Below are 22,617 nucleotides of genomic sequence, written 5' to 3' on the forward strand. Positions count from 1 at the left end.
GTTCAACACCCGCCTATGAGTGAGAACATGCGGTGTTTGATCTTCTGCTCCTCTGTCAGTTTGCTGAGAATGATGGTTTCCAGATTCATCCATGTCCCCACAAAGGACCCAAGCTCATCGTTTTTGATGGCTGCATAATATTCCATGGTGTATATGTGCCACATTTTCCCTATCCAGTCTAGCTTTTTAAATGTACACCAGCAGAATGCTTTGATGACCACTCTGATGAGTCATTATGTTTTCGTAAAAGGATGCTGAAAGTGACCTCAGAATAGGAACAGAAACTGAAAACCTCCTATTTTAAGACTTCTCTGACTTGTATCTTTCTAAGGAACATACATATAAAATAAAATAGCTGCATATATATTCATTTAAATTGAAACTATTTAGAAAACAAATATCAAGTGAACATCCCTGAAAACATGTTTGTTTCATATGGTAGGCATTGTATTTTCGTCTTCACAAATAGAAGCAAAGAGAAGTAATAGGTCATAAGAAAAGTTGATGAGTAATGATTCCCTTTTAACTTTATTCCTCATTCATTCTTCTGGTGGAAGAGAGCTTTGGTAACAGGAAAATGTAATGACATCTCTGTATAAGGCAGGTTTAAGAAGGTTTGTGAGTTTAGTATTATCCTGGAGAAGAGTAAGACAGGCACATCTCTTACTAGTATGCCAAGAAGAGCTTTTTTTCAGAAGCTTAAATTTACTGCTTCCTTCATCATTCATTACATATTTTAAAACTGCATGAACAGTATTATTATTGGGTTAAGTCCAGCTTATGCAAATGGTGAAGTAAACAAGCAAACAAATACCATGGGCTTTGAAATCAGGAAAACTTGAGCTTAGATTTCTGTTCTAAACTGCTCCCAACCTCCATCTCATTAGGAAGTTTAATTTCAGGCATTATTGAAATATCTCAATAGGTATATTACTCAGGGTTTTCTAGGAAATTATAACCAATAGAATACACACATACACACACACACACACACACACACACACACGTACATACAAACACATGTAAGAGGAGATTTATTACAGGAATTTGTTCATGGGATTATGAAGGTTGAAAAGTTCCATGATATTCTGTCTGCACACTGGAGAACCAGGAAAACTGGTGGTGTAATTCCATCTGAGTTCAAAGCCCTGAGAACCAGAGTGGCTAATGGTATAATTTCTAGCCCAAGACCATAGGCTTGAGAACTGGGGGCAGCTTTATAAGTATTACATTCCAAAGTCTCCAGTGTCTGAAGACAGGAGAAAATGGATGTATCAGCTCAAGAGGAGAGAAAGAGAATTTGCCCTTCTTCTGCCTTTTTCTTTTATTCTAGCTCCCAACAGATTGGATGATGCTGGCCCACATTGGTGAGGGCAAGTCTTCTTTACTCAGTCTGCTGACTCAAATGCTAATCTTTTCCCTAATATCCTACAGATACATCCAGAAATAATATTTTACCAAGTAGCTGGGCATGCCTTAGATCAATCAAATTGGCATGTAAAATTCAACCATCACAGTAGAATATTTAAGGAATATTTAAATTTGTTGTATTATCATGTTTTCCTTAATGATGCCATCTACATGAGCAAATCAGTCGGATCATTTTGCTAACTTGGAGTAAATTTGATCAGAATTATATTTTTGCTTCTTTTTTTCATAACAGCTTTCAGAATTTTTTTGTGATTGCTATGAATTGCCTCAAATTATACTTTACTCTAAAAACTGAAGTTGGGATAAATTATGGTATCTAAGGCCAGATCATAAATGTAATAAAATTAAATCCTGGTATGTGGTTATCTTTGTTATTTAGGTGACGATTAAGGATTACTTGTTTTACTTTGTGGTTTTTCCAATCAGAGAAAGATGACATATACACACACACACACACACACACACACACACACACACACACACATATATATATATATATATATATATATATATATTTGGAATGAAGGAAGATAGATTTTCCAAAGAGAAACTGTTGGATCTGACAATGTATCTGAAAAAAATCAAATAGCAGAAGTGCTTTTAAAGCTGCTTATTCACTGGTTTTATAAATATAAGTATAGGAATGGTGTTATTATCTTAGCCTTAGATAACCAAATGTTCTACAAAAACCCTCTACTGACATCTATCAGAGCTCAGTTACATGGAGGACACTGGAAATTCACTTAGCAGTAATTCTTCCTACTCAGGATTACCTCAAAGCAAAGGACACAGGCCCTGCTTTTCTCACTGTCGTCAGTACATTTAAATTCCAAGAGCACAAGTATTTTTAAAACCTTGCAAAGTGCCTGCAAGTCAGTTTCTGAGGTGAGTAATTGAGCTCATGCCCATTCCTACAGAATTACTAAAACTAGACATGCATTTGCTTTACCAAATTTAGAGGGCTCTTAGGGAACAGAAAACAACTTGTAAAATCCTTGCCACAAGTAGGTACAATGAATTAGGACAACCCAGTTTTATCAAAAGGTCCTGAATATGGTTTGCCTGTAGCCAAAATTTTCTAGTATCTGTTAAGTTACGTTTATTGTTGGCATGATGACTATTTCCATTTGTATAATACAAATGCATAATTTGTGATAAAGTCTGAGAGTATTCTGATTTAATTTTTACTTCTTTTTCAGCAAAAGGAAAAAATTGTATTTTTATTTATTTATTTTTGAGACAGAGTCTTGCTCTGTCACCAGGCTGGAGTGCAGTGGCACAATCTCGGCTCACTGCAACCTCCGCCTCCTGGGTTCAAGCGATTCCTCCGCCTCAGCCTCCCAAGTAGCTGGGACCACAGGCAAGTGCCACCACGCCTGGCTAATTTTTTTGTATTTTTAGTAGAGACAGGGTTTCACCGTGTTCGCCAGGGTGGTCCCGATCTCTTGACCTCGTGATCTGCCCAGCTCGGCCTCCCAAAGTGCGAGGATTACAGGCATGAGCCATCGCACCCAGCCAAAAAAATGTATTTTTAAAGTGTAGTATTACAAATCAACAGTTAATAGAGAAAAGTGGATGGTGTGGGTAGGGTAGTGAAATGACCCGACTGTAGGAAGGTCCATCTGTGAGTGAAGCCTGGGATGATTTTAAGACTGAAAAGGAGCTCCAGGAGTAAAGATCATATGGTAGTATATGTAAGTAAAAGTAAAGCAAGAGTCCAAGTTAATATTTTGGTAGTAAAATGGACAGAAAAATGCAGATATAAAAAAATCTTAGGCCTGGCATGGTGGCTCATGCCTGCAATCCCAGCACTTTGGGAGGCTGAGGTGTGCGAATCACCTGAGATTGGGAGTTCGAGACCAGCCTGACCAACCCTGTCTCTACTAAAAATACAAAAATTGGCTGGGCGTGGTGGTGCATGCCTGTAATTCCAGCTAATCGGGAGGCTGAGGCAGGAGAATCGCTTGAACTCGGGAGGCGGAGGTTGCGGTGAGCTGAGATCACCATTTCACTCCAGCCTGGGCAACAAGAGTGAAACTCTGTTTCAAAAAAAAATGAAGATAGAAACCAGAAGATAAGTAAAAGAGTTGAGCGTGTTGAAGGAAGAAAAGGGCAAGACCGTGGCCATTGCTGATGTCGATGAGAATAGTAGAAAGTTCCTAGCCTGGGTGCTTAGGATAATGGGGGCTTTCATTATGTCCGCTACCACTGCTGTCTAACAGAGGTTTGGTTGACTTGGGACAAGGCTGAAAAGATGGCCAAACAAAACTTGCTATGAGACAGTGTGACACACTAGAAAAATTGTGGGCTTTGGAGTTGGACACACTTGGATTAAAATCCTAGCCTCACTACAAATTTTATGTGCTGACTTAATATTGGGATTCTAAATAAAGATACTGATGTCTCATTTCGTGAATATAATTATTAGTGATACAACAAATGTAGCACTAACACAAGTACCTGGCCCATTATAGGCTCTATATAAAGAGTAACAATCAATTATTAGTAGTACTTTATTTGTTATAGTTTTCTTAATATATTTTAAAAGGAGGGTAAAGTTAAGTAAGCAGTAATAATTTGTTTAATGCATTCAGTTCAAAAAGGATAAGAGAATTATTGCTTCCATTGGTTAGGTCAAAACATCTTTGCAAATGTATGTGTATCTACTAGTAGATAGTTAGCTACTAGTAGATAGTTAGAGTGTATCATAGATACGCTCTTCTGAGAACTGTACTTTCATCATAACATCTAAATTTTAAATTCATGGTAAGTTCATTTTAATTAGGCTCCATTTCACCCTTACTTCTTGGTAGTTTTATATTGTCAGTAATTTATCAGTGTGTGTATTGGAGGGTATTATAAACATAAAATGTCTATTCTTTAGTAATGATGAAGATGGCAGTGGCTAGTAGAGTGCTATTTGGGTGTCATGTTTAAGATATATTTGACCCTGATATCATGGAAAACAAATTTAGCAAACATCTATTGAGCTCCTAATGTGTTATAAACTCAGATGGAAAGAGGGTATATTAAAATAAAAAAGACTTGCCTCCTGCCCTGATGGAATATAAAATATTTTTTTTCTTGTATAGCCGAAAATAATACATGATCAGTGCTCTAATGAGCGTTCTCATATAAGAGGAATAATGAATTCTGATGGAGAGGAAAGAGGTAGGGAAATTTTCCAGATGAGATAGTCATTGAGCTAAGCCTTGCAGGATGAGTTGGATTATTCCACTAGAATTTAGGGAAACGATGTGCAAGGAGAATAGCCTGTGTGTTAGTTTGAATGAAAGGTAGAGGTCTATTAGTGAGACGCCAAAAAACTTGACAAGGTGAGAAAATCATTTTCTTTGCCTTGCTATTTTATTAACCTGATTAATTTTGTTAATAGATAAAAAGAGAAATAATTCATGTTAATTATATTCACAGACACAAATAAGTAGCAAAAATATCAATTTATTATTTTACTGTAAGTACAGTTGGACCAGAAGACTCAAGCATAGCCTGTGGAATAGAAGGATACATTATTATATTAGTTGATTGGTAACCATTTTCTGATTTTACCTGCAATCTGGATTAGATTCCCTACTCAACTCTCTCTTAGTACCTGATGCTGGCTAATTATCTTCATTTTTTGTCTGGATTTAACTCTCGTGTAGTATCTCATGACCCTTGTTGAAGTTCATGAAAAACAAAGCACTTTCATATAGTTAGAGCACAGGATAGATGAATTGGAAATAGTAAAAAAGACAACAGAAGACAACCACATATAAAGAAAGAAAAATCAATCATACAAACATCAGGGTTCCCCCTCACAATCCCCTGGGGTTTTTGAGCCATGGCTTTTGACAAGTAGGTATTCTTTGTCAGTTTGGTCAGTTTGGGGGTTGTTCCTTTTGATTACTTATCTAGTTCTTAGTTTCTTATTCTCTGTCTAAAATTTTAAAGATGTTGAAAATTACTAGCAAACTATATGAAACTTATTAGCTGGAAATAATACAAATGGTGGAATTGGATTTAAAGAAGCTGCTATTATATTGCTCAGTTTCAGCTGGGTCCCAGATGACTAATCTTTGCCAATGGACAGATCAAGTGAAGAAGAATCTTCAGTCCTAATGAATCCTGTAGACTGAAGCACACTATGGAAGGCAGGGTCTGTCTTGCCTAAGGTTTTTGAAACCAGTAGGTCAATGCTGAAAATATTTTTGGAGGAAATTGGGCAAAGAGAAGATAGCAAATCTGAACTTGTACTATCCACCTAAGGGTCTCTGTGAACAATGAGATCACAAGTAGCTAGCCAAAACAGATGAGGCAAGGAGGCCACAGAACCACAAAATGGGTAAATAGGATGTGATCTGCACTGATTCCAGAGAGAGGACATACCTGCCGCAGCAAATATTTTTTTAAATTTTCAATGCATGACACACTATTGGATATCATGTGCAAATATTGAGAGCTATAACTTTTTATTATCAAAAAGCACTAGAGCACCTTTTTTGTGTTCTTATAAGCACTGTGAAGCTGCTTTTCCAGGGAGTCTTTCTTTATCAGAGTCTTAGAAAACATACACTGTAGTATAGATTATTTCACCAATTGTATCTGGGGGAAAGAGATGAAAACTACTGGTGTGGTCTCTGCTCCTTTATTTGACATACACCTCCTTTCATGAAATTCAGGGATTTCTTTGGAAAGAGAAGCATTTTTTATTATAAATCTCTCCTTCCTAAAAACGACATTACTGGCTTTTTTTTTTTTTTTTTTTTTTTTAAGGAGAGATTTGTAATATGCCAGGTTGAATTTGGGGGAAAACTACTGGTGTGGTCTCTGCTCCTTTATTTGACATACACCTCCTTTCATGAAATTCAGGGATTTCTTTGGAAAGAGAAGCATTTTTTATTATAAATCTCTCCTTCCTAAAAACGACATTACTGGCTTTTTTTTTTTTTTTTTTCTCTGTGAGGAGAGATTTGTAATATGCCAGGTTGAATTTGGGGGAAAAAAATAAAAAAGAGTTGAATGTTGGGCTATAGAAAGTAGATAATCCAGGAGATTTAATGAAATTATATATTTTTTAAATGTTTTAAGAGAGTTAGGAGAGTGAGTTTAGTATTTAATTAAAGGCAAAAACAGAAGAACCTGTGTTTGCCAAACAAGATATACCAAGTGAACGTGTCAGTCTTTAAAGACATGAATTGATTCTTATGGAATTTGGATATATTTAAACAGTGCACCTTCTTCATGACAGTGCTATCAGGTATTTGAATTTACATTACCAATTTGGAATTCAACCCGATTTCATTTTCTTCCCTAAATCTCAACATGTGTATTACATTATTTGGCGTGCCTTTAATCTTAAATTTACAAAGAAGTTACTATCAACACAGGTGTTCTGAGTCTGGAGTGGAACTCTTTAAATAGATTGGATCTTTAAAGTGGTCTGGTATTTGTTTAAAAGGGTACATTTTTATATTTGGGGTGTGTTATGAACTTTGCCTTTTAAAATAATGCAAAAATGCTCTACGCTATTCACTGTCTTTTCAATTTTGTTCTTGTTTGGAAAAAAGGAGGAAGTAGTTACTACTTAAGGCCAAGTATTGGTTTCAGATGCACGCACGCACACAACACACACAGAAATCCACAGCTGCACTTAGGGAATTTAGGACTGGTTAATTTACATATTATTTAAACGTATTTTCTGACTTCAGACTCCTGGTTCTAATAACTAGGCGTTTACATTTGCAATATTAGCTTCTATGGGAAGAGAGCGTTCTCCCTCTTACTCGTTATTTCCACCTTAAAACATCTGCAAAGGCTCCAGGGGAGCCGCCCACACTTGAGCCCCTCCCACCAGGACAGGCTTCCTCCGAGTCCGGAGCTGAGAAGGGACCCCGACCTACCGCCGGAGGCATTGAGGACCCGAGGACTCTCAGGTAACTCCGGGAACCGTAAGCCGCGTTTACTCTTTCCCTGCTCCCTGCTGTCTCCCACCCTCCTTAGCTTCTGCTTGGAAGGAAGAAAGGACGGAGGGGAAACCTCGCTGCTCTAAGAAGTCAGCAGGTCCTCTGCCTTTTGAAATAAAACACACATTAGGGACCTCAGTTTTCTTCTAAGCCACGCAGATTTGCCTTCCCGGGTCTAAATGCACCGTGGAGTCCAAGGATAAGGTGTTTCTTTGGGTTGGAGTCCCAGAAAGTTAGCGTTCAAACCGGCAGTGAGGTGGCGCTTATTAGCGTTCCACGTGATGACACCCAGCGGGTACTGGTCCCGAACTCGTGCAGCAGCACGCGGGGCTGTTTGACAGCCCTAGCGATCTGGATCGACACACTTTGTCGACCCAACTTTTAATTTCTAAAAATTGGTCATTTTGGTTACTTAAGGAAGGTTTTCCTGGCTATTTAATATTTTGCAGAATTATGCGAAAGAAGATTATTGAAAAATTAATTGTAAACGGACTGGTGTTCTGATGATCCGTCTTTCCCTAATTTACTTGGCATGCCAGGAGAAAGAAAAGCTCAAAACTAGATACTTGAAAAGATTTAATCAAATTATATAGTTAAATTTGAGTGTGGATATTTTAGTATTAAAAAAACAGAAAAAGTGATTTGACTTTGAAGTATCAGTGGATGAATGTATCTGTCTCCTATAATTTATAATCATTTTAGTCTTAAAAATAAATTCGCCTACAAAAATAAAACAAGAAATACTCCTTATATGGGTTGATGATGTCAGCACTTGTTCAGCTAAGGCAGATGGAGTCTTGGAGGTGTACTGTTTGAATGAGTGTCAATTCTAAAGTTATATTTGCCCATATAATTGGGGTTCGAGGAGGATTTGTATTTTTGTTTCTCTTTGTTGCGTAAATTTGGCATTGTAGTTCAAGGGATATTTGTAGAGGTTTGTAGTGAAACAAGCTCTGTTAAGAATTTTAAAGTTACATTCTAGAGGTCCCTATACCTTGCCAATCAAGTTAAAGGTTGGGATAAGAAACAGGTATTTACTTCTTTCATTGAGCTCCGGAAGAGTTAAATTTTAAATTAAGCAATAATTGTGAAATGCATACAGAAGTGTTTAATGTGCATTTGCTCAAAGTCATTTTACAAACTTCCCATAGGGGAAGCATATTTTTTGAGATAAGGCATTGCATTTTTTAACGTACGTTTAAAAAGTAAGTTGTTTTGGCGGGCGCAGTGACTCATGCCTGTAATACCAGTACTGTGGAAGGTAGAGGCGGGTGGATCACCTGAGGTCAGGAGTTCGAGACCAGCCTGGCCAACATGGTGAAACGCTGTCTCTACTGAAAATACAAAAATTAGACGAGCATGGTGGCATGGACCTGTAATCCCAGCTACTTGGGAAGCTGAGGAAGGAGAATCGCTTGAACTCGGGAGACCGAGGTTGCGGTGAGCCGAGATGGCACCACTGCACTCCAGCCTGGGCAATAGAGCAGGACTCCATCTCAAAAAAAAAAAAAAAAAGTCATTTTGAAGTATTTTGCATTTATATTTAATTAGGAAAAGAAAAAAATCATTAAATAGATTTTTAGCAACTTTTAAAAATGTTCATTTTATAGAGGTTATCTGGCTTATGTTTTTAACCCATTATCTTTTCTAGTGCTGCTACTTAGAAAGTAGTCATAAAACCAAATCATCTATGTATTAGAAAATATGTTCCAGGAATAAAAAAGAGGAAGACAGTATTAGTTGTGGTTCCCTTTCCTCCTGTTTGCTTTTATTTACTGCTAGTTTTTTTCCCTTCTTGCTTGCAGATATTATAGCTTTAGTTATTTTTAACCTTTCCTCCCTCCCTCCCTCCCTCCTTCCTTCCTTTCCTTCTTTCCTTTCCTTCTTTCCTTCTCTTTCTTTTTCTTCCTTCCTTTCTCTCTCTCTCTTTCCCTTTCTTTCTTTTTTCTGTCTTTCTTTTGTTCATTTTTTTCTTTCTTTTCTTTTCCTTGCTTTTTTGTTTCCCATCAAAGACACTTTCACAATCTTGTGACAAGTATGGACCCCTCCCTAGAATAATGCCCATTATGCCATTCCAACACACACAAATTTAAAAATATCTTTAAGAAGTTCACAAATCACCAAAGACAATTCATATTACATAAAAATGCGGTATTTCTTAGAACTTTGGACTTTTCTGATAATATAAAATTATTAATTAGAAAATCATTTTACTTATAAGTAAGGAACTAACAGTGGATATTGCAGCACCCACAGAATTATTGTATTCATTGGTATTCTAGAACTCCAAGCAACTTAATGTAATGGAAAAAACTGCTTGCCTGGAAACCAAGTGACCTGGGTTCTAGACTCAACCCCAATAATAATTAACTGTACAATATTACACTTTACAATTTTCTATAACACCTGTTTTTTTGTTGTTGTTGAATGCAGTAAGTGAAACATAATAGGAAAATCAGATGTAAGTTATTTTTATTAGATTGTGGGGTGTCTATATTTACTAATTTTATTCGAAAATTCCTAATAAAATTTCCCAGAATGATTAGTTTTTATATTATTGTTTATTATAAAGATAAATCACACTCACTGTTTAAAATTTTGTTATAGAAAATTACAAGGAAGAAAAAGAAAATATTACCTGTTATTACCCCCAGGTACTTTTAGAATGTAATTCAATCATTAATTCAATCAATAAATATCTATTGAGTACCCAGTATGCATCAGCACAGAGACAGACAAGAAGTTCATGTATATGCATGTTTATACATCTAGATATTTTTCTATACATATACTTACATGTAGATTTACAAAATTGTGATCATACTGTTCATGCTGTTTTGTAACATGCTTCTCCCTTATTCATGAAATATGCCATTAAAACATGATTTTTAAATAATCATGTATTATTTTTTATTCACATCTTTTAAAACTATTATTAAGTCCCTACTGTGTGTAATGCAAGTAATGGCAATCTATCAATGAACAAGAGAGTATGGTTCTTACTATATGAAATTTTTAGTCTGTATGTAGGTTGTATTGGCCAATTATTTGTTGTTGACTGTTTAGATAGATTACAGTTTTCCACTATTATAAATAATTGTTGGATATTTAGATTGATATCAGTTTTCCTCTATTATAAATAATATTTCATCTAGAACTTTTTATATGGATGTTTGTATTAATTTTTGTTTATTTACTTAGATTCTTAAAAGTTTATTTTCTAGGTTCTAACAAAAATTTTACTACTTAACAAGTTGTGAGACGATAATCCAATTACTTTATCTCCTTGAAATGCTGTCTTCTTAACTGTAAAATAGAAATAATAATTATTGGATATTTTGAGGATTCTCAAAAATAATTAGCAAAATCTCATGGAATGCTAGTGATTATTTTTGACATTTTGCTCTTGAGGAATATGGTATCCATTTAAGAGCAATATAAGAGAGTAGAGTTTTCTATGTCAATACCAAGTGTCATCATCAAACAGAACAAATGACAACAAATCTAACAACTTGGATAATTGTTATATGAAAATGATATCTTTTTAAAATTTACATTTCTTTCTTAAAGTTGAACAATTTTCATAGTGGCCACTTACATGTCTATGTTTGTGACTTGCCTCTTTCACTGTGATTTTTTTTAAACTTCTGTTTTAATTTCAAATATGGTAGATATCAATGGATATGACTTACATAGTAATAGCACTTTTGGGGTCCCCAGTAACTTTGAAGAATATTAAGAATCTTAGCAATATAGATGAAATTTTGAACTGGAAGTAGAAATTCTATAGACTTTGTTTTTCTCAGTTTTGGAGGGTTATTTTTAGTGTTTCCTGAAATTTTTCCCTTAAAAATGGGCAAGAAAAAATGAGAGTAAAGTATTTTTATTCTGAGAGACTAATAGTTTACAAAAGATGGGAAAACTGAAGAGAGTTCAGAGATGATGGCCAAAACTTAGCCCCAGAGACATCTGGCCCGAATAATGTAAAGAAGACATAATTTGGACTAAGGGTGGTGTGATGACTGTGTATAAATATAAAGTTTTGTAAGGCTAGGTACAGTGGCTTACACCTGTAATCCCAACACTTTGGCAGGCTTGAGCCCAGGAGTTTGTGATGAGCCTGGTCAACACAGCAAGATTAATTAAATTTAAATTTAAACAAAATCAGCTGAGTATAGTGGCATGTACCTGTAATCCAGCAATTTGAGATGCTGAGGCAGGAGGATCATTTGAACACAGGAGTTTGAGGCTGCAGTGAGCTCTGACAGCACCACTGCACTCTTCTTTACATCATTCAGGCCAGGATGTCTCCGGGGCTCAATTTTGGACATCGTCTCGGAATCCTCTTCAGTTTTCCCATCTTTTGTAAACTATTAGTCTATTAGAATAAAAATAATTTACTCTTATTTTTTTTCTATGCATTCTCACCCATTTTTAAGGGAAAAGTTTCAGGAAACACTAAAAATAAGACTCCAAAAATGAGAAAAACAATGTCTGTAGCATTTCTACTTCCAGTTCAAAATTTTGCCTGGGTGATGGAGCAAGACTTTGTTTCTTGTTCAAAAAAAAAAAAAAAAAGTTTTGTGAGGAAAATAATATTCTTGGGGTTGTGAACAACCAACTTAGAGAAAATGAACTTCGGTTCTGGCCAACTCCTTGTCTTCCACCCCTTGACTAGTAGGACAATATAGAGTTGGGGGAACAGAAGGAGGCTTCCGAAGTTCTTTCAAAAGAAGACAGCAAATAGATCAGAGGTTATTCTGGTCTTGTGATACCATTACTTGTCTGATAAAAAAGGATGCATTATATATTTGCTGCTCTTGCTGTGTGATTCTAAGTTTTTTTTATTCTTTGTGATTCTTAGTGCAAATCTTACAACATACCTTGAAAATAGTTTACCTTTCCTTATACAAGAATAAAATAAGCATAAACAACTGAATGCTCACCATGAGCAGGTTTATAAAGTTACCCTACCAGTCTAATCACTTATTAAATGAATTCAAATGAGCTTAGAGAAATTCAGCAGACACCTGATGATGAAAGTTATCAGCGTCAGAATTTAGCCACCACTCCGTTGAAGATGATAGACCAAATTGGCCCTCATTTTTCCTCCCACTCCTTCTTGGCATATACAGTTGTGAATCAACTGCTCCCTTTTCCTCAATCTTCTTCATTTGCTTGGCTTCTGGAGTCTTCAGAAAAAAATTAGATATTTTAGGTAACAGTGTGCTTCTAATTAGTAAACAAATGTACGTAATAGGTGCTCTTCTGCAGTACAGAAAACTCATGTGTAATACTCAGCTTATACTTGCTTAGGTTTTTGTTATTTAATTTACAAGCTGTTTTCTCATTATCTAGCTTGAAAAAAAAATCAGAGGCCCAGTATTTATTATTTGCATAGGCTTTGTGGTAGATAAAGAGATTGCTTACGAACTTTGTTTATTCCCACAATAACTGTATAAGTTAGCAGTACAGGTATTACTATGAACATTTTACAGATGTGAAAAACAGCTGTTGAAAAGTCAAATTCTTTTTGTAATGTCTGCCTTACGATTTCCATTTTGATGTATTTAAATGCTTAAATGGATTGGTTTATATTTTTAGTTTTGATGTGCATTATTTGAGGTTGTCAAACTCTTTCTATTGGAGTTAACATCAGAACAGTTATAAGAGAAGGCCCAGGAAGTCCACTTGTCCTAGTGCTTGTTTCCATAATAACTCAATTTTTCTGCCCTTATAATTTGATTATTGATTGATGTAATATAGGAGGTTGTGCAACTTTGGAACTATATAGTATTTTGTACAGTAATATGTATACTGCTTTAAGAAAATAAAATATATTACATTTTATCTAAAAATACAAAGTAGACACATTTCATGAGTTATATAAAAAGTACTGGTTTTACCAAAGATTTTGCTTTCAGGTTGGTAGTAGAGAATTTTCTTAGAATTTTCTAAGTATAACCTATAGAACCTATAGCTCTTTCTGGCTTTTATTAAACCTGGCAGTAGGCATAAAGCATTTGCATCAAAATGGTTACTCTGACCTTGGATTTATCATTAGTACAAAACATCATTATTATTTTACTCTTCCAAATAATTCAGTAGTTTATGACAGAGCAGATGCTCCTTCTCAGGGGTAAAACCCAATGTTAGTTATATACTTGACTTAGTATATATACTATCATGTTGTAATAAATAATGCATAATAAATAGATCGGGTTTTACTGCTGGTTACAACTGTACCGCTGGAAGCATTAGGTCAGTATATGGTTTCTGAATTTCAGTCAGTAAATTGCCCCACATTTTTACGCCCACAGCTTTGACATGATAAGCAAGTTAAATGCAGTACACAGGCAGTAAACAGGGTGTTCACCCCTTGTGGAAAGAAAAAGCATTTTTGCAGAATTCTTGGATCTATAAGAAGAGACAGTGTCTGCCTGGGATAGTCTAGAGGCAGATACATGATGTTTTAAGTTTTTTTTTTTCAGGCTTTTGCCTTTTATTTGCTGAAACAAAAAGGCAATTTACTTTGTGGACTTTTTTTTTTTTTTTTTAACATGTAATTGTTGCAATAGTATGAAAGTAATGAAAGAAACAATTTGGAGCAATTATGTAAGAATTTATTGAAAAGCAATCAGGGAAAATTGCCTAAAGATGCACACAGTTATGGACTCATTCCGTATAGACTGCTGCATCTATAAATATGATCTCTTAATATGCATTAGCCACTGTTGTGTCTACCACAAACCTCAAATAAGTTATCAACTTCCTTTTCATTCAACTGCCATGAAGAAAAGATGCATAAATTTAAAATTTGCTGACATAAAGAACTTAGATCTCGAAGAGATAAGGAAATTTCTGTAGTTCACGTTCAATGATCAACTACGTGTTCAGATAATAGCTTTACAATCTGTTGTATCCTTGATTCTTAGAAGATGCCACTAACCTATCTTAGAAAGATCTGTCACAGCAACAATTCTAATTTAAAGAGGCTTCTTGATAAATTAAAGATTAAATTGCAAAGCTGTTTGATGCTTACATATAATCTATTACTTGGTACTTACTTTTTGAGCCAGTGACAACCAGAGATTTGTTTTCAAAATATATAAAGCTTAACGATGTTTACATGGATTTTTTTCCCTCTCCTCTTTATTACTGTCTGTATAGATGCCTCTGTTGTCAATGAAGAGCAATAAAAGGAAGAATCAAATTTGTGAGACTCATTCACCATTTGCAGAAAATCTTACAGCCTGTTTAAAATATGTTTTTGGTTGAAAAATTTGATTTGCTTGATCAATATCTCATGTATTAATAAGTATTAAGCTATTAATTTATATGAATTGGTTCCCTAGTATTAATATATACCCTATGTGTTAATACAATTAATAATCAATATGAATTAATTCACATAAATCATTATTCAATATACTATATATTACATATTAATATGCCTTAATAATTAATGTTTATTAACTGTAACTATATATTAATATGTGTTAATAAGGTCATTATTTAATATGTATTAATACATAAGATATTAATCAACCAAGCCAATTTGTCAATCTAAGATGTAATTTAAACAGATAGCAGAAATCTTCAAGCACTTTTTATCATCACAATGAAAAGAATGCTCTCATATAAATTTTAAGTTTCTGTGAAAAAATAATTTCTAGATAACATTATATTAATGCGTATAGTATACTTAGAAAAGTAGCGGGAAAATGGATTTTTTAATACTTAGAAAAAGAACAGGTATTGTATAAAGCAATTTAGATAATACGCATTCTTCTTTTTCACTTACCAATTTTACCTCCTACGTCAAGAAATGCAGATGTTAATGTCAGTAATTTTTGGTTGCTGAGCAGTGTGCATTTATTCCTTCACTAATTCAGTCTGTTTTAATTAATAACAGCTACATGCTAGGCACTGTGCCACATTTAGGGCATACCTGGGTGAATAAAGCAGATATAGTTCATTCCGTCTCAGTGGAGACAGGCAATAAGTATACAAAAAACAGATAATAAATAGTACAAAGGGAGCAAATGGACTTCGATGATAGAAAGTAACATGGGAAGGGGCAATGGGAAGGGCTCTCTGAGGCATAGAATTGAAGCACAGATGTGAGGGATAAAAAGCCACCTACGGGAGGTGGTAAGTGGAGTGAGAATGGCATGGCTCATGCTACGAGTTCCAGTCAGAGAATGGCATTTGTCAATGAGCCTGCAAAGAAGCAACTCAGAAATTAGATGGAAAACCAGGGATTAGGGTGCTGTCACAGGAGGGATGGAGGGAAAATGGTTAATAGAGAAAACAAAGAGGTCGAATAAGATGACGATGGAAAAGAGATTACTGCATTTGGAAATTTGGAGATCATGGATGATATTGATTAGCGCACTTTCAATGGAGAGGTGTGGGTAGGCAGAAGAAGGAAGTGTAAATGGGATGGGAGAGATGCGTGGTCAGAAAAGCTAGCTCCTGGATACAGGGCAAGCAAATAAACCTTTGGAGAAATCTGTCGGTGAAGCACAGCATCCAAATGGAGACATAGCAGGGAAGAGGAATATGGAGTAGGCAGAGAGAGCGTAGCAGGTTTGCCAATTCGATTATCCAGTTGAAAGTAAAATTTGATGATTCAGGAAAGAGAGACATGACCATCAGAATAAAGCCCTTGAGGAGAGAGATTTTGTATCCAGGGAGCCATGAGTGGTGCCAGGTCTGCAGCAGTAAGAGGAACATTGCCTCTTTTGTTGCAGGGAGAAGGGGAACCCAAGTGCACATGCAGGGGAATATGCAGATTTGGTGGTGGGAAGATGAGAAACTTCCCTCTAGTGTTTTCTGCTTTCTCAGTGGAGGAAGATGAGGTCTCTTGCTAAGAGTGGGAGTTGGGGTGGAGTGAGAAACTTGAGTAGAAGAAAGGAATAGAACGACTTTTGCCAGTGGGAATACAAGTTCACCAAAGAAACTCAGAAAGATGCCTTGCAGTGTCAAGAGCCTCTGTGGGTTTTGAAAATATGAACTTAATTGAAAACTGGCCTTCCAGGGTATGTTGTTTTTCTGCAGCCATGTTTAAATGCTAAGAGCAAAGAAGCTAGATGGTTCCTCTAGGGTACGAGTTTTTAAAGACAGAAAGAGAAATGGTGGAAACCCATAAAATGGACAACCGGTGCACTAAGCAAAACAAAATCATCAACAGCCAAAACCAAAACCAAACCTAAACAAAAATTCATGAAAATGAATGAGTCTATAGGACAGAGATCCCTTTATCTAAAGTAATTAGTGACTAGTAGGGAGTAGCCCATAAATGTAGGCGGGACTTGAGCCTTCGTTCTTTCCAAACTCTTTGATTCATGACCTGGCCTGTTGCGGGGCCTGATTCTCCACTTCGGTGAGGCCTACTTACCTGCTCCAGGAGCCATCATTCCGGGGTCGTTTTTCCTTCATGTTCCAGTTAGTGGACTTGTTGCTGTTGTCCTCTGAAGTTCTGAATGATTCACTGTTTGCCGCCCTGCCTTTTTTGAACTCCTAGCAAAGTACTTGTTTCCTAGTTGTAGAACACTTTGTGCTCCCTGAGATAAGGGTTTACAGACTTTGAATCATTAAAATTCTACAATGTAAAGATGTGTAAAACATTTTGTGATAATAATAGACTATCCAAAAAGAGGATCTTTCACAGCCCTGCTATCAGGATATATTTCTTCACCCTGACATAAATCTTTCATTCTGCGTCGAAAAGTCACTTCCTTTTCTTTTCCAATTCTTAAGAGTTTTAGAGAACAGCTGGTTACCATGATCAAAATGATATCTTTTCAACGACTAAAATAATATTATTGAACTATTGACTCATATGTCCTCAAAGTTAAAAGAAAAAACCCTTTTAAAATTTAAAAGTCCATTAGCCATGTCTCATAAATCCTCTTCACATAAAAATGCTTTAGTTTTACACAGACGAAGGCCAGGCTCCTCCATGGATGGAAGCAGTGAGTCTGTTCGGGTCAATCAGGCAGCCTGGTGAGAAGAGAGGGTGCTTTTTGTGTTCAGATGGACTCGAGTCTGAACTGCGCCCCTCATCTGCTTCTCTGCCTGACACTAAGTAGCTGCTGCTTTTTCCTCCGTTTCTCCCTACCTCCCGGAGACATTCCATGAACTGGAAAGTCATTCTGCACTTTATTCCTGGCCCTGCTCCTATTTGTCAGGCTACGGTTTAGATGCAGCTGTCTTACTTCCTCCTGTCCAATATCTCATTAGCAAAATGAAGGGGAGAGTATAACATTGTTTTTGTTAATTTCCTATTTTCCAAAGAACCCATTGAGGCATTAGGTCTCATCTGCAGAAGCTCAACTGAAACCTGCTTATTGAGTTTATTAATGTCTTCTTGACACAGCTCTTCAGCTTGTTACTCAAAGGTAGAGGAAACATAAATTCATTCTGAAGCCAATGACAGCACTTTCAGTTCATTTCAACCTAAGTTTATTATATGTAACCCTAAATATTCAGCAAGTGCCACACGTTCACTATGATGCTAGCAGAAGTAGGTGGTACAAAAGGAGCTTAAAATGTTCTATCATTTTACTCTGTATAGTGATGTAAGTTCCTCTGTCCTCAAAAATTTTACATGAAACTTTGGAACTATGTTGAAGTACCCCACAGAAGTAGAAGGGGAAAAATGTGCTGCCACACTCCAATGCACACAGAACTTTTATTTAAAGGGCCTGAAGACTGCCATGACTACATGTATTTCAATATGATTGGCTTTTTTTTTTTTTTTTTTTTTTTGAGATGGACTCTCGCTCTGCTGCGCAGGCTGGAGTGCAGTGGGGCAATCTCGGCTCACTGCAACCTCTGCCTCCCAAGTTCAAGCAGTTCTCCTGCCTCTCATGTAATCCCCTGAGTAGGTGAGATTACAGGGTGCACCACCATGCCTGGGTCATAATTAGCTTTCTTTAAAAGCCAACATTTTATTTCATATATTTTAACGTGATACTCTTTAAGGGGGTCCCTAGGCTTCGCTAGATTGCCGAAAGGATCCATGGCACAAAAGAAAATTAAGAGCCCCCAAGGCTACTCTTCTTAAATGCATGTAATCTATTTACACTTAATCCTGCAAAAGACTAGGTTTCTTGTGAATTGCCATCACAGTGTCCTGAGGACATTTCTCAAACTTCTTACGACCTGAGAAGAAAATGGTAACCCTGAATTCCTCTTACATATTACCCAGTTCAGGATTTGTAGAATGCTGGTGTTGTATTTAGTGGGTGAACTTTACAGTAACACCTGGAAGTAGTGTACACCCTTTTGTGCTTCCACAGCTCCTGATGTATTTTATCATCAGTTTATTCCTCTTAAAGATCAGAGTAATTCCATATTTTAAACTGCCAGATCAATCTCACCAGCTGTCGGAAATAGTTCCTGTGTTCATTGAAAAGCAAAGCAAGCCGTGAATGCTGATAACTTTGTCCAGAAATAAAGTGGCTCTCATTAAACGTTTAAGCCAGTTTGATGGTTTTCCTGGGGGTTTTTCCTGAACTGTTTACCTTAGAAAAAAGATATGGCTTTCCTTGCTGTGGAAACCCTGACTGACTCTGTCACTGAAAAAAAGGCAGCAATTAAAGAGGGAGTGGAACTCTCAACAAAACACAGATACTCCCCTGGAAGCATATTTTTAAAACGTCCCGTCTAGAGAGAAAAAGCTGTAGAAGTTGTGCTGTTGTCAAAAAACACTTCTTTTGGTAGCATTTTGTGCCACATTGTTACATATATTTAAAAAGTGTTAATAAGTACATCGCCATTGTCCGTTTCTTTTAAGTAGAAAGCAGAACATTATTATTCTATACTTTCTGAAAATGCACATCATATATTTAACACCTATCAATGTGCTATTATTCCATAATGGTCTGTGTGGGAAGAGGAATTTTTTAAACAATGTAATATTTGGAAGTAAACAATTTATAACTATGATTCAAACCTAGAAAATTACAAAAGATGAAAGTGATTCCTTTTCGGCTTTATTGGACCAATCCCAAGGAGAAATTTCAGTTGTTTTCCGCACATTCGTATCTTGGGTCTACCTTGTCCTTCCGATCAATAACTTGGTAACTTAAAATTTTAGCCAAACTAAAATTACAGATATATATTATTTTAATTTTGCCCCAGTGTGTGTGGGGGGCAAGTGGGGCCGGCAGAGTATAAAGAAAGTGAAGAGTATGTTCAATTTCAGCTATACCCCTAATTGGGTAACTTGGTGAGGTTTATTTGTATCTTGAGGACTCAGCTTACAAATCTGTACAATTAAGTACTTTCTAGGTGGTGATTATGAATATTTCCTCCTACTCCAAAATTTCTTGACCTTAAAATATGACCAGAATGGCCACTTGTTTTTGACCACCAAGAGGTGAAAGAATGGAAAATAACAGCAAACCAGAGTGGTCAAAGAATGAAACTAGAACGTTGGCTTGGGAACTAGGAGACATTCTTGCTTTGTTTGTAATGCACTATGTGAAACTGGGCCGGCCAGTTTCCTGATCCTTAAGATGGACAGGCTTATCTGGATTAGCACCTCCCAAATGTGAAGTGGTTAAAGGAACAATGACATTATCCTTGTGCTTCATTTATGTAGTGTGTGTGTGTGTGTGTGTGTGTGTGTGTGTGTGTGTGTGTATTGGTGGGGGTTTGGTTGGGGGCAGCTTTTTAAATAATCAGATGAGGGAATCTGTTCCATCTTAAAGGAGCTATGCTCTTCCTTTCTCATTTTTACCATCCTAGTTGAGATGCATATCATATCTTTTTTTTTTTTGACACAGAATCTCACTTTGTTGCCCAGGCTGGAGTACAGTGGCATGATCTTGGCTCACTGCCACCTCCGCCTCCTGGGTTCAAGCAATTCTTCTGCCTCAGCCTCCCGAGTAGCTGGGATTACAGGTGCATGCCACCACGCCCAGCTAATTTTTTTGTATTGTAGTAGAGATGGGGTTTCACCATGTTGCCCAGGCTGGTCTCGAACTCCTGAGCTCAGGCAATCCACCCTCCTTGGCATCCCAAATTGCTAAGATTACAGGTGTGAGCCAGTGCACCCAGCTGCATATCATGTCTTAGATCAGATCTGGACATCTCTGGCCAGTTTGATCCCTCTCCTCTAGCACCTCTTTTCTTCGCTAACAATTGTATGCTGCGTTGTTTAACTGCTATGACTATGTCATTAAAGCATGTTATGGGCTGAATTATGCCCCCTCCAAATGCATACACTGGACTCTGCATCCCAGTACCTCAGAATGTAAAAGTATTTGGGGATAAAGCCTTTAAAGAGAGCATTAAGTTACAATGAGGCTGGTAGGGTATGTCCCAATCCGATTTGACTAGTGTTCTTAAAAGAAGAGGGAATTTGAACACACACAGAGACACCAGGGGCCTCTGTGCACAGAGGAAAGAGCATGTGAGGACACAGCAAAAAGCAGCCATCTGCAAGCCCAGGGGAGGGGTCTCAGAAGAAACCAAACCTGCCAGACTTTGATCTTGGACTTCCAACCTCCAGACCTGTGAGAAAATAAACTTCCATTGTTTAAACCACTCGGTCTGCGATACTTTGTTATGGCAACACTCGCACCTAACACAAAGTGCCACTTTCATCATGCCACCTCCCTGCTAAGGCTCTAATAACTCTATTGCTCATTGTGTAATTTCTCAGAAACTCTCCATGTGCTTCAGAGTCTTTTGTAAAGTGGAAAAATGACGTCGAAAGAAAGAGTATTCTAGGACCAGCACAGCCCTTGTTAACCCAGATGACCTGGGAACGTTCTTGTTCTTCCTGAGACAGTTATTCTTTTGTAGAGACTGGGTTTGGGAGTCTGCCTTAGTTTGCATTGTCAGTTACAGAAATTACTTACCTTTCCAAACCTGTTTTTTTAAATCTCAAAATTAGTGATAATAATCCCTATCTTGTTACAAAAATTTAACAAGATGGTATATCTAAATCACTTAACAAAGTACCTAGTACGTGGGAAATGTTTAACAAGTGTGAATTTTCAAAATTAAGTATTTGTATTAACAACTGCTAAGATATCTTTTAGTTTCACATTCTAGATTCTATAAATGTAGTCTACTTCCATTTGTTTCTCAAGAGCTCTTTATGATCTAGGCAGTTTTCTCCAGTACATCAGACAAATTCCCAAGTGTGCTTATTCATCCTTCAGTCAGTAGTAATTGAATAATCACTCTGGGCCCAAAAGGAATACAGGGAGAAGACAGAACTTCCTTTGTGCTGCTCACAGCTGTGGGAGAGTGACACGTGCATAATGGTAGTCTAGTACACAGTATTGTGATAAGAGATTTCAGGGAGAGGTACAAGGGTCCTAATCTAATAGATAAATTAAGAGATGACTGACTTTAGAGAGTGGATTTATGCAGAACCCGGAATGGCAGATGGATATGATCCTGCAGAGATATGGGTTAGAACAGCACCAGTGAGAGCCTGAGGCGGGATGGAGTGTGGCCTTTTCCTAGAGGGGATGTTTCCTCTTCCTCTTACTATAGATCTAAGCTCTTTCACGTTCTCAAATGTCAGATCAGTTACTTACCAATTCTCTACCTTAAACCACTGGAATCTCTCCCTTCTCTGAAACTCTAGTGTGCATTTCATATATGCTTGTCTATGTAATTATAATGAGCTTTCAAGAATACAAATTTAAAAATTAAGAAGCTGTGACTTGGGAATACAAATGAAGAGGGAAAACCTAAAAGGAATAGTGTGGCTATCAGCCAAATGGCACACCTGCCACTACTGTGGGACTTAGTGCCAGGTTCCATACCATTGGGTTCCTCGCTCAAGACACAGACAGAGTTAATGATTCTGTGCCTTTGTGTCTGGAGTCATGCTTTTACATTTCCTTGGGAACAGGGAGCTGTTCCTATAGTAACTGAGAGTATGGTTTGAGAGACATTTTTAATATGAAGCAGCTCATTTACCCATCTGAATTCCAATTGCTTCTTTATTCCTCTGTGCCTGTTGGCAATATCAAACTCTCCATATAGTCTTGGTTTACAAAAAGAAAAAAAGCACCATCAAAGTAATTTAAAAATTTAAAACTTTAGTGATGCCTTAGTAACAGTATATCTTTATAAGAATGAAGATGGTGAAAACATAGTAATATAATGCTCTTTTTGCTTTTAGAATATGTTTTCATATCCAGTATAGTGGAGAAAGCTTTGAATTTGGCAGCAGACAAGCTAG

General features: G+C 36.7%; 1 protein-coding gene across 1 annotated transcript in view; it reads left to right on the top strand.

Annotated features, from left to right (window-relative positions):
- The first annotated feature begins 7,257 nt into the window (after positions 1 to 7,257).
- The window catches only part of PLA2G4A (phospholipase A2 group IVA), a 146,512-nt gene continuing 131,152 nt past the window's right edge, over positions 7,258 to 22,617 (top strand). The window contains exon 1 of the mRNA XM_017524540.2: positions 7,258 to 7,364. The gene's annotated coding sequence lies outside the window, so the exon portion shown is untranslated. The remainder of the gene's footprint in view (positions 7,365 to 22,617) is intronic.

The sequence above is a fragment of the Cebus imitator genome, unplaced genomic scaffold (genome assembly GCF_001604975.1).
Source record: "Cebus imitator isolate Cc_AM_T3 unplaced genomic scaffold, Cebus_imitator-1.0 Scaffold33, whole genome shotgun sequence".
Lineage (NCBI taxonomy): Eukaryota > Metazoa > Chordata > Mammalia > Primates > Cebidae > Cebus > Cebus imitator.